We start from the raw sequence: 12,791 nt of genomic DNA on the forward strand, positions 1-12,791 counted from the left end.
ACCACAACATCACCCTTGTTGCTCTCGCTTCTAATCTTAACCCAAAGACTCTCAACAGTTTCATACATACATATGGATTCATACATACATATGGATTCCCATTTTACAAAAGGCTCAGACTGAGGCAGGGGGGAGTTAAATGACTTTCCCAGGGTTATATGAATGAGTGACAGAAACCTATTGCCATCATATGCTTTAATTAGGGTTGCCAACTTTGGTTGGATGAATTCCTGGAGGTTTCATCACATGACATTACCTTTAATTAAAGATTACATTTTAATTCCTGGAGACTCCAGGACAATCCTGGAGGGTTGGCAACGCCAGCATTAATTGCTAGTTTTTTTCTACTGGATAAATGCATGTAAAAACTAGATACCACCATCTTGTTAATGCCACCTCAGTGGGGCAGAGAAACTAGATTACTAGTCTATCAGTTTGTTAAAGAAACTGAGCAAAAAAAATAGCCATACAAATCTTGCTACATGGCCTATAGGAAGAGCTTGCCTGAACACAACAGAAACCAGTGTATGCAGCATGCTGCTCTTGAACACAGAGGATTCATTTGAGATCCAGCCAGTCAAGTTGGGAATTGTATCTGTGATAACAGTGGTATCAGGCAGAGGGAAGCTATTTTTAAAAGAAACGCCCACAGGGCAAAGGGTAGCCCCCAAGGGGAAAAGTAATCAGCTCTGCCTTGTTTACATTTAAGCCTTCAGGCTGTCGTGGCCTGCCAGGACTAGCCAACATTTATTGCTGTAGTTACAAGTGCTAGACTAGTAAAGACAAGGAGAAAAAAAATGCACAGGAGGAAAGACGGATGTATTCAGCATATGAATAAACATTTTTGAATCTGTGGTTCACCTTTGTGTGGTTGAACTGAAGCCCACCATATCAGACGAATGTAAAACTAATTTCCCCTGTATGCCTACTTTGTTACAAAATACCAGCTCTACAGCTAATGTCCCTAACGAGGTTCCACAGCTTCAGTGACATAAAATGTGTTCTAGAATGTGCATGCTGGCTAGTTATTATTGATACGTATCCTCCTTTTATTGTCCAACGGGTCAAAAGCAGTTAGGTGCCCTACTCCCATTGGTTGCTGCGGATCGTTCACTCAGCTTTCAGATCCCTGGGATTGTTAACGGCTGCACAGGAGAAACCACTTAAAGTGCAGATAGAAGGTAGGGGGAAGAGGGAAAGCAGGGGAGAGGGCTGTAGTGAGTTGGGGGCTCCTAGTGAGGTAGTTTCAGGTGAAATTTCAGAGGGTACTATTGGATAACTGCAAACAGAGATATGCAGCACCAGTCATTTTTGCACATAGTACCCCAATTCCTGGATGCATGAAGCAGGCATGCAATCATGTGCCTACCCATTTTTTAAAAATCCTAGGGCATCACTTTAACTTTTGATACATATTTATTGTGGGATAAATATGGAACAATTGAAAAATTCAAACTCTGAATAAGGGCTGGGATTTCTTGAAGAGGCCCAAGAGAGTTAGGAACCTGTGGTGTGTTAAGAATTGTGTAAAAATTACAAGCTGTCATTTTAAATCCTAAAGGGTTGCCTGATCCTGCTTGCAGGCTACGGGGCTCTGCAGGAAAGCATGTGATCTATGTTTCAGATAGTCTGCAGAAAGCCATCCTAGAGCCAGGTGGGTTGAGCTGTTCCTCTCTTTTAGGAAGAAGCCTGCTTCGTCTCTCTCTGTTTTGGGGTTCTTGTGTTAGGGTTCTGAATTCTAAGAAATACAGTTACATTGGAATCTGGCAGCAAGAGAATTTTATATTTTTCTCTATCTTTCTATGTTATGCTTTGAAAATAACCCAGTTCCCACTGAAAGTCAACCTGATGTAATTAAGCACTGTCCTATTTGCTGAAATGATATGGAGAGTACTAGCATGAGCATTGCCGGTATTGCTTCATCAGCACAGCCAGGCATATCTGCTTGCCTGGTGAACTTGCTGCTAAGACCAAGCAGTCCTTTTTGGACAAACTGGCTGGGAAAACCAGGTAGTCTCCTACTTCTTCTTCCAAACTAGTTTAATTTTGTCAGGAAGTGACTTTTGGCTATAGGCCTTATGGAGTCTGCTGACATTTTAAAGGAAGTAGACTAGAGAGAGACAGACACATATGAGGCACTTTGAGTAAGCTATTGAATCAGGTTGCTGCCATTATGTTGTGGACGTAACTGTTAAATAGCAGCCTTGTAATCAGACTTGAGTTGTTTCCTAAAAATGCTATAGTTCTTTAACAAAATGTTGCTCATGCAAACGTACAAAACATTGTGAATGTGTCAAATCAAAGCACAGACAACAAACATAGGAAATATTGGATCATTTGTTACCTGATTAGTAGATACTTAGAAGTTTATGTCTTTGTATACACACATAACTCCAATGAATGCTAATGGAAGTTATGTGCATGCTTCAGGGAAGGCTAGACTTCTTAAGAAACGTTGCTCAAATTAATTACTACAGTGATAGGTCAAAGTTAAATCACTTATCTTGGCTTCCTCTGCATTAAAAATAAAGATGTAGATATGAAAGCCACGCTTGAAACAATACACAGTGCCTAATGCCCAGATCCGAGGCAACAAGTGTTAATTTTACTACATGCTTGGCCAAAGCAACAAAAAATCTCAAGCCGTCAACAATCCATCACTTCTCAGGGGAAAAAAAAAGCTGAAAACGAAAGGTCAAAACCTGATTCATCCATACAACTCATTAGAGTCAAGAGAGCATTTCTCATTGCTGCTTGACTGAGAACAAATAGCTCATTAATCTCGAACAGATCCATCCGAAAACCTCAGTAAATTCAAATGCAATAATGACTGACATGATAAACAACATATCTTGCACAACACATTTGCCCGTTAAGCATCTCATGCCAGCAGGCACCCGGCTTACTAAAGAATGGGGGATTTGGGAAGGTGACACTTGTAAGAGATGAACTCAAAGGCAGGCAGACCCACAGATACACATAGTCACTAACTAGAAAGAAGAAAGGAAGGGACATACAGACCGTGTCTATTTATGAAGGATTGTTTCTTGACTATGGGCCAAATTCTGTGTAACTGTAATCAAAATTTGGCCACTCATATCTATCATTACATACAATTTAGCATCTAGCTATTTAAGGAGGCAGAAGAAAAGCAAGCATCAGCATATGCTGGCTGTAATGCTTCTCACAGAGGGATGTAAAGTTATGTTAGTAACTAATGTGATAAGGTGTTTGCAATATGGCCAGTAATGGGGCCATTCATTGTTAAGTCAACATTTGATCTCCTGCTTATGTAGCACCGACAGACCCCAGTTGGCAACAGCAGCAAACCTTGAACCTCTGGAGCTTGCTGCATGAGCTAAAAGACACCTCTCTCTTAGCCAAGGCTGTAGCAGGTTCAACAATCTCTACCTGGTCTAGGTAGTGCCACACCAAGCAGGCGTGGGTTACACTTACAGTAAGCACATGGTAACAGGCATAAATGTAGTTGCCTCATGGCTCTATTGGCCAGATGTTGTTCTCTTTTACATCTGTGAATCCTCACTGGCTTCACTCACTTCTAATCCCAATGACTTTGGTGGGCTGGCAAGGGGTCTAAGCAAGAGCAAGATTTGTCTTTGTAGACTTGATTCTCCACTACCCCGCACCTTGTGTGGTCAATTTCACCTAGGTGAAGTGAGCGCAAAGGTAGGCTTTACTCTCACTTTGATGGCTGTAAATGACCAGTGCAACGCAACAGGGGGAAAAAAACAGACCGTGTGTGTCTTGACGATCCCTCCAAGTTCCATTTTGAGGCGCTCCTTCCTATCTTCTTCCCTGGAGAAATACATGAAGTACCTTGCTACACGTGATCAACATTGTACCATTGCATTGTGAAAGGTTTACCTTAATGCCTAAAGGGGAGGCTTGCAAAGTATACCACCTCACGCATGGCTGTGGAGCAGAGGAATCTTCTGTTATTTAGAAGATACTTGTTTTGTGGAAAACACTCAGGTCCACCATTCTGCCCTGATTTACACACATGAAACCCCGTTGTTTTCAATTCAGTGGAAAAAAGTTGGCCCGGGGCGGGGGGAGAGCTAGGGGTCACGGGAAAAAAAATCTTGAAGTCACTGTTTTATCAGAAGGGTTTGCTAGATTTCTCTTGCAATCAGGACAGAAAAATTTCCCTCATCTAATCCCCATAGAAACCTACATGCTTTTGCTAAGTCTTCATCCACTCTCCAATCTCAGTGTATAACTGCTGTATCTTCGCTTTGCTCTCCACTCTCCTAGGGTACACTTTCACTGCCGCTGGGGTGCGGTTTGCCTGTGTATATGTACTCTAGCTAGCGCTCTAAAAGTAGTAGTGAAGATGCAGCATTGCAGGCATCAGCATGGGCTGCACAAGCCCGCTTGACCTCCCTTTGATGTACTCACTTGTGCAGCCCACGCTGATGCCTATAATGCTATATCCTCACTGCTATTTTTGGCAAGCTCGCCAGAACACAGCTCACGTGGGTACATATACATGGGCTGAAAATCCCACCCTCACCCTGCAGCAGCATAGACATAGCTTGAGTGTAGAATTAACTCAAGCTTGACTGCTGAGCTTCCAGACACAGCTGAGTTCCAGCTAATGCCCCCAAATCAGTTCCAGTTTTGCAAAGAGGAGAAGGTGCTAAATACAGAACACTGTCTACGCAGCTAAGGCAACATCTGGAATTTTTTGTTTAAAAGCAAGTGAACTTTTCTGCTTGTGTGATGGCCCTCACTTGGGGTTGGTTGGTAGGGGAGCGCCGCCTAGTGCTTAGGCCAGTAACATGTAGGGGGTTGTTGGTAGGGGAGCCCGGGCCCTCCTGTTCTACCAGGCTCTGACCCAGGGACCTTTCAGGGCTATCAGTGTTCTGACAGCCAAGGAGGCTTCAGGCTGCTCTCCCTAGGCCATTTCCTACCACCTCCCTGCAATTGTCCCAAAGTCGTCATCTGGTGTAAGGCAGCGTGAAGACAACTGCCTCCTCCTGGGGTGTGGCCCGGCTTCCTGGGCCAGCTCAGCCCAAGGCTTTCCCCTGCTGGGGTAGTCCAAACAAAAATAAAGGGGATCAGTCCAGTCCAGAGTTCATATGAGAGAGCAATGCTTCCCTCTCAGGCTGTCTCCACAGCAGGTCCTCCCTTCCCGCAAGGAGGGGCTTTGGGGCAGCTGTTTTGGGAGAGATTGTGCCTTCTCTCAGCTCATCTCCCTGAAGCTGCTGGTAGCAGGTCTCCTCTCCTCTCTGGTCTGCTCCGAAATGAGCTTGTTCTTCTGCCTTTTAGCTCCAGCCATAGATGTGGCAGGGCGAGGCTGGCTGAGCCCACAGCGGTTCCTTAGCCTCTTGTTGCTCAGTGTGGGATTTTTACATCCCCATCACAGCTTGTAAAAGGTGGATTTGGCTCCACAGCCTCCACCAGTTGTGAGTTTAGCGGTAGAACAGGCATTGCATAGGGCAGTGGAAACAGAAGCTTGTCCATGCTTTGGAGTAAGAGAACTGCTCACTCTCCATACCCATTAGTTCCTTAGTTTCTCTGCTGAGGCTGCTAACAAAAGTGTCTGTATGCCAGAGACTATCATTTATAAATGTATCCATTCCCTCCTTTTCCTCCTTGAATGTTTGAAATTATTTCTCCTCATGTTCTGGTCCATTAAGAAGTCCTACCAAGTCTTCTCCCTGAGAGCGCCACAAGCAAGAGCAGAGGCAGAGGGACAACACAGTTGTCAGAAAGGGAAGAATCAGACATGCTAGATATTTCCCCCCCCGGGAAGCATTACTTGGCACACTTTGCTATATATGGGTGCTTCTTCCTGATCCAGCAACCGATGAATGATTTTGTATTGCCCCATAAAAAAGACTCAGAGAAAAAAGAAGTTATAGACTCACCTCTTAAGCTGTCTGTAACTAGTTGCACAGGGATCCTTGTGCATTGCACAAGGCAGATATGAGAACAGACCAGAACGTTGACATTATTGCCTTCCTGCTGACCTGTCTGGTATTGCACTGTGATTACTACAGATTCTCCGGTCTGTTAATAGATACCTTCTGCCACGCCCCAATGCCGTGGGTGTGCTGTGAAATATAGAAGGTCCTCTGCTGCTGTGTGGGGAACAGGTGTACTGCTTCTTTAAATTGGTTGGACTAGCCAGACTGGAATGAACTGGGAGACGTTCTAGAGAAAAAAAGATGGAAAGAGGGTGAAATCCTGGCTTTATTAAATTTAACAGGAGTTTTGCTGTTGACTTTCAATGGGGCCAGGATTTTACTCAGAGGGTCATTTAGAGATAATCTGATTTTCCTTATTTTAATAAGGTTCCTCATTCAGTATCAGAAGAAAGGACTTTTTCTGAGGGTCTTTGCCATTGTCACGACATTGTGTAGGATATAGAGAATACTACTGTGGGTGTGAATCCATGGAGATTGAGGCTACCACCACCAAAAGCAGCTGACTGCCTTTTTAGTAATGCAGTTAAAACGTATGCTCAAACCTGTTAAAAGTAGTCACGGTTTACTTTACCTGTGCTGTGTTACATCTGTCTCTTTAAATAAATCCTCTCTGCTTTTCACCAAGGGTAAGTCTACACAACAGTAAAACACCCGCGACTGGCCTGTGTCAGCTGATTGGGGCTCAGGCTGTGGGACTATAAATTTGCAGTGTAGACGTTCAGGCTCAGGTCCAAATGTGTACACTGCAATTTTATAGTCCCGCAGCCCAAGTCAGCTGATCTGAGCCGACAGCAGGGGTTTTATAGCAGTGTAGACATACCCTAAGACTCACTGCATGTACAGGAGAGGCCATACCTAGCGTGGGCTGTCAGAGAGAGAGTTTTAATGTGCTGTGTCTACCAAAAAGCAGCTTTCAATCTTCTCCGAAGAAGTGACCCACCACAGAGGGATCACTATGTAACCCCCTGCTGAGTGTGTGTTACAGAGACCTGTCTGTGTCCATCCAGGAAGTATATGAAGTGTTACAGTCCCAGTCTACAGAGCTTAGTTCAGGCTGGTGTAGCTCTAGAGGTGCATGGTTCAATCCCTGACGTGTTGGCAACAAGAGTGGTCATCACAGTTAGTCATCGCATTTGTTTGTCCAGATCTCAGGGACATTTCTCAGCCCTTTCAGTCACTTGCCGAGTGTGAACGCACATATATTTCCTTCTTGTGCCTGGCACAAAACAAGCTCCTGTATGGTTCCCTGAATTAAACCAGTATGGGTTGTTCAAAAACTGTGTTACATTCTCTGTAAACTTTGTTATTTGGGTGGTGGGTGGGGGAAGGATGTAGTGCCATTTCACTCCGAAAATACAGATTTTGTGCACTGTGAAAACCCAACTGTATATTGCTCAAGACACTGCTGGGGTTACGTATGAATGAAAAGCAACTGATGTATCAAGGCTCCCTCACCCCTCCACCCCACCCCCAGCCTATACTTGTCATAGAACACAAACTCTTTGGGACATGGATCATATCTTAATGTGGGTTCTGCTGTAGCCCTCTGAGAGTGTTTAATAACAAAGGAAACCCACTGAGGAATCTGATCCTATAATGCTCTAGGTAAGGAAGACAAAATATCACAGGAGAGAAGATCTTAAGGGAGATGAAGGACATACATTTGAGAGCTTCGCTTCGCAATCTCATCATCAGTCCCACAGAAAGGAAGTTCTGATAATGGACTGCAGGATTTGGTCTTGGTAAGTAAAATACAAGGTAACTGTATGCTTGAATTCTCTCCTTAGATGTTAGTTTATTAGGTTAATTGGATAATAAAAGACATTATTTCACTACTGAGACCTCTGCTGCTTTATGCTTCTAGCTTGGTCTCTTGGCCTTCGGATCCTGATGCTGATGTTTCCATTTGTTTCTCCATTATCTAGTGAATGGTTCAGCACACAGCAGAGCAAGCACAGTATGACCCACTTCGAAACTCCATCCCCGCTTTTCAGCATCGTGACATGGTCTTTCCCCAGGCGAAAGCTACGCACTGGAGCGCCACACGCTATGTTTGCATCTATCACCTCTAAATATAATCAGCCAGCGCTTCTACTGGTGCACTTCAAAGTGGGTATCATTCAGTTCTGTGAGTGCTTTTTGGGTGAAATTCACCTCTGTGTAGAGGCCCAGCACCAGGCCCATGGCACCACTTCAGTCTCACATAAACCCTTTTGCACAGGGGCGCATTTGATCCAGTGGAACTAAGGGCTGCAGCAACATGCCCTCTTCATCTAAGCTGCGAATGAGAAGTGAAGATGAGCTCTTCTACACCAGGCGAATAGAGAGAACCTTGGGGCACAGTTATACACTAATTTCAAAGACTGGCAAGTGTGTGTGGAGGGAACTAGAAAGTTTCTACTGAAGTATAATTAAGACTGTTTTCAAGTGCAGTTGTAACCGTAAAATGGAAGAGTAAGGGAGTTAAAATGGAACCATTTACAGAGCAGTAAAAGCTCTGCTGCATGAGGCCCTCTGCGTGTACAAAATTATAGGATTGGAAACCATTCAGCCAGTCCAGTGCCTGAGTGGCTTGAGGATCCTAAAGTGCTTTTTAATGTTTTCTATATAGAGAAGAGAACATAAGGGAGGGATGGGGGGGAAACACTTTGGATGAAATAAGCACAGATCCCATACACTCCTCCTTTCCTCACAAGCCTTTTTAAAGTTTGATTCAAACTTGGGCAACAAATGTGTGGCCTGCTGGCTTCCCCCTTGGCTCTAGCAGGTGCTGTTCCACCCTGAATGAAGGCTGTCTGCATGGCTGCCTCAGTTTACATGCAATTCACATTTTCAACCGTTTCTTTGCAACCAGCAGTGCTAGAAGTGATTTTTTTAAATGGATGCTTGCATTCTGAAGTCATCCCGTGATGCCGGGTGTCTCACATGCTTCTGCCTTAATTGAGTTCTACTCATGGTTGAATCTGAACCTTACCCAAGGGGAATGAACCTTCAGGAGTTCAGATTAATGTGAGCTGATCAGATTTTCAACCTCAGTATGCTGTACTACAGGCAATGTCTTGTTTTGGTGTCTCAGATGGGCAGAGTGCGGTTTATGGGTGGAACTTGGGAGAGTATCATTTTTCCCTCCCCTTCAACATTCAAACCCTGAAAAAAAAGTCCAGTTTACATGTGCCTATGATCTTCCTAGTTTCAGCTGAACTACTGGCCAATGGACATTTCTTGTGTTATTTCTATGTTGGCTGAAAACAAAACAGTGGCGGTTTACCAGAGCAGACAGATTAGGCAGTGCCTACCCCGTTTTAAGACCATAAGAGCAGCCACTGGGTCAGACCAAAGGTCCATCTAGCCCAGTGTCATGTCTTCCGACAGTGGCCAATGCAAGGTGCCCCAGAGGGAATGAACATATCAGGTGATCATCAAGTGATCCATCCCCTATCACCCATTCCCAGCTTCTGGCAAACAGAATTAGCTACAGCAGGATTTACAATAGGCCTCCAAATGCACCTTTGTGCGTTATCCATTTTCAGATAACACCAGCCTCCATTAATGAGGTGTCAATGTGACAGGCAACCTGTTCTCCAGATATTAATAAGAGCTGCATCTTACTATTTTATTATATAACGCCTTTCATTTCTAAGCACTAACAAACTTCACTTCAAGGAGTGAAGAGGCTTTGTCTATGAATCATTTCACCCTTCGCTGAAATGTGGCCTACTCTGGGGAGGAATGTGGAATCTATATAACAGCTCACCACAATATTACACAACAGTTTGCAGCAGAAAGTGAAGAGGTATGCTATGCCCAGTTGAAAGGTTAGTTAAGAAGATCTTAATTGAAGATAGCAGAACTAACTCCCGTAAATCTTAAAGACAATCCTCTAGGAATGTTAATGACTACAAGTGAAGTTAAAAAGTTACTCAATTATAGTCTATAAGTATCTAAAGGGGAACAAATATTTAATAATGAGCTTTTCAACCTATGAGAGAAAGATAAAACAGAATCCAGTGGCTGGACGTTGCAGTTCGACAAATTCACACTGGAAATAAGGCATACCTTTTTAACAGTGAGAGTAATTAACCACTGGAACACTTTACCAAGGGTTGTGGTGGATTCTCCATCACTGGCAATTTTAAAATCAAGATTGGACTTTATTTTCTTAAAAGAGATAGATTAGGAATTATTAGGGAGAAGTTCTAAGGCCTGGCCTATGTTATACAGGAGATCAGACTAGATGATCACAATGGTTCCTTCTGTCTTGGAATCTAGGAATATATGGTCAGAATGTCCACCAAACAATTATAACAGAAGGGGAAAAAATAAAAAGAAACCTATAGAGAGAGTGGATGCACTGCTGCTCAGGAGTCAAGTCTTACGGGGCCAGCATGCCTAGAGCTATCTGAACCACATACCCCGTGCAATAGAATATTTCCATTTTGTGGAGCTCTGATCAGTTATTTCCTTACCTTCTCAGTGGAAAGGGGACCAAAGCAAAAACCCTGTTTTCAAACCCCCTGGAAATTGGGGAAGATCGGGTGCAGATCCAGACTCTGCAACTTGGGCCTATTTGCACTTCTATGAGCTTCAAGTGCTCACTGGGGCTATGAAATATGGCCTTACATTTTGTGCATTTAATACTGAACAATAAATCCATGGTAGTGAAACAACACGACAGGATATCTAATATACACTGGAAGAAAAAAATGTAATGATTATAGATGGAATATTTTAAGGATCTAACCGTTAAAGAGGTTGGCAGGACCTCATCCTCCACTTTTGTGAATCTAGCCCTTCATGTCTTTTTCTTTTATTAAAATACTCAGAAGTATGTAATTTGACCCAGTGTGTTTTGATCTCCCTTTGGATTTTCCAAAAATTCCAAAAAATGTAGTTAGACCCCAACCATTTATCATCATGTTTTGGAACTGATGGGTGGGAATGGGAAATGAGTGATTATAGCATTTAGCCACTAGGGGACTCCAAAACGGAGTGGTAGCAGGAATCCTGCGGCAGTTCCCAGATTGATATAGATGCCTGTCTGGAGACCTGAAGAGCCTAAAATGTCCTTACCGCTGTTGCCATGGTATTTTCGCCATACAAAAGAAAAAAACTGGCATAAAAGAAATATATTCTTTAGACAATAGTAGGTCTGAAGAGTTCAGGATCTGTCTTCATTGCAGCCTGGCACAGGGCCGCCCGGGGGGGGGGCAAGTGGGGCAATTTGCCCCAGGCCCTGGGCCCCACAGGGGCCCCCACGAGAGTTTTTCGGGGCCTCTGGAGCGGGGTCCTTCACTTGCTCCGGGGGCCCTGGAAAATTCTCGTGGGGCCCGGGCTCCCGGAGCTTCTTCCGCTCCGGGTCTTTGGCAGCAATTTGGCGGTGGGGGGGGTCCTTCCGTTCCGGGACCTGCCGCCGAAGTGCCCCAAAGACCCGCAGCGGGGGGTCCTTCCGCCCTGGGACCTACCGCCAAAGAGCTGGGTCTTCGGCGGCAATTCGGCGGTGGGGGCCCCCGGCGCGGGTCTTCGGGGCACTTCGGCAGTGGGTCCCAGAGAGGAATGACCCCTCTGCCACCAAATTACCGCTGAAGTGGGGCCCACCCGCTGTCGAGGACCCCAGGCCCCCTGAATCCTCTGGGCGGCCCTGGCCTGGCAGGCCCCAATTCACTGCATTCTCTTCTTCTAGTCTATTCATTGTCAGCCTCACAGCTGCAGCACTGGGAAATCTTGGAAGCAGGTTCTAGGGCTTGAGAAATCCCACAAAAGACTGTCAGGCCAAAAAGCCCGGCGGTTAGGTCAGGACGTGATCTGGACAGGGAATAGCTGGCAGTGCGGAGCTCATGGTTGTTTTGCATTTTCAGAGATGTCGTTGAATCATAAAAGCGTCAAGCACCACTTGTGACTCATTTCAAGTGTGAAGGAAAGCCATAAGTTAAGCACCACATATCACACACTACAGGGCCCCTAGCTACACCAAAAGTTTTTACACAGTTTTCATACGACAATCTAGTTGTCTCTATATTTAGGGCCCTATAACATCGAGGCTATTGAGATCAGGGCCATTTCCACTTTCATTGTACATTATATTCTGTCACTTCTCAGTTGCCTCACTTACCATTCCACTGCCACGGATTTAATATCCAGTTCTCTATGCACCAAGTTGAAGGCCTTGCAGTTTTCATGTATTATTCACCTCCATTTGCTATACTTGTTAAACAGTATATGTTCATTGGAGTTAATAAATCACCATTTACTCCACACCCCCCCCTTATTTCTCAGAAAAGAGTTATTACTCCATCTCTCTCTACCGACAGCAGTTTTATAGTTAGCACAGATTTCTCTGTATTCATGAAGCTATTTATCACTGTACCTGTCTTAAATATTAGCACAGTAAGCTTCCTCTAAAGGCTTAAGTTATAACCTGTCTTATGTATGTGGAGGCATACATGTGTCTGATATGAAATTATGTGAATTTCCTCCCAATTGGTTGGGTGACATCTCCTTCAGCTTGGAAAATCAAGGTTATTAATGTGTTCATCAAAGAAAAAACATTTTCCTCTTTATGTGTTTAATGGAGAAACAGGGGAATGAATCCTGAATCCTAACTCACTTTTACACATCAGCTGTTGCTCTCATCGACTCCCGGAGTAAGTGTGGAAGGATGGATTGTGTTTGGCCATTACATATGTGCATAAGGTAAATATTTTCACTGAAATGTTTTGAAAGCTTCAGGTTTTTGACCAAAAAAGTTATAATTTTTGTTTGTTTCTTTGTTTCCCCCTGCAACAAGGCATGTGCCGTCCCATCCTAAGATGCCACAGGAACCTTTCAGACTCTCTCCAT

At 44.3% G+C, this 12,791-nt stretch overlaps 1 long non-coding RNA gene across 2 annotated transcripts; it reads left to right on the forward strand.

Annotated features, from left to right (window-relative positions):
* The first annotated feature begins 1,058 nt into the window (after positions 1-1,058).
* LOC120396105 lies at positions 1,059-8,460 on the forward strand. Of its 2 annotated transcripts, XR_005592985.1 has the most exons (4): positions 1,068-1,181; positions 1,562-1,654; positions 7,560-7,696; positions 7,880-8,460. It is a non-coding gene; the product is annotated as an uncharacterized LOC120396105 (long non-coding RNA). The 2 variants fall into 2 exon arrangements; XR_005592984.1 differs by lacking the exon at positions 1,562-1,654 and having other exon boundaries at positions 1,059-1,181.
* The last annotated feature ends 4,331 nt before the right edge of the window (positions 8,461-12,791 follow it).

The sequence above is a fragment of the Mauremys reevesii genome, linkage group 1 (assembly GCF_016161935.1).
Source record: "Mauremys reevesii isolate NIE-2019 linkage group 1, ASM1616193v1, whole genome shotgun sequence".
NCBI classification, from domain to species: domain Eukaryota; kingdom Metazoa; phylum Chordata; order Testudines; family Geoemydidae; genus Mauremys; species Mauremys reevesii.